We start from the raw sequence: 367 nt of genomic DNA, 5'->3' as shown, positions 1-367 counted from the left end.
CTCTGCTTTGTAGGTTCTCTTGAGTTGTTAATTCTTTTATGTGAAGTGACTGTATTTACGGTAATGTAATAGGATGTCTGTTAACTACTTTTCGGGAGTTCTGGTGGTAAGTGCGCAGTGTGGAATTCTCCCTCTACCAACAGCAGGGTAAAGTGCGTAATTGACATCCGGGAGTGCCCAATGCCGAGTCTGTCCGTCACTCTCTCCTTCCATGAATACATGTGATTACAGCAGAGTTTGAGAATTCCACACTGCACACAAGTGACCGGAAAAATTGTCAATAGACATTACATTATGATAGAGTAAACATAGACACAGCCTTTTTTAATTAGTTTCTAAAATCCATTACCAGAGCTAAAGTTTTCTC

At 40.3% G+C, this 367-nt stretch overlaps 1 protein-coding gene across 1 annotated transcript in view; it reads left to right on the top strand.

Moving 5' to 3' along the window:
* LOC119593815 (28S ribosomal protein S31, mitochondrial-like) overlaps positions 1 to 367 on the top strand; it is a 9,130-nt gene that overhangs the window by 836 nt on the left and 7,927 nt on the right. The window lies entirely within an intron of this gene.

Source organism: Penaeus monodon, chromosome 32 (genome assembly GCF_015228065.2).
Source record: "Penaeus monodon isolate SGIC_2016 chromosome 32, NSTDA_Pmon_1, whole genome shotgun sequence".
Taxonomy (NCBI): domain Eukaryota; kingdom Metazoa; phylum Arthropoda; class Malacostraca; order Decapoda; family Penaeidae; genus Penaeus; species Penaeus monodon.
This window is presented reverse-complemented; position numbering and strand designations above follow the sequence as displayed.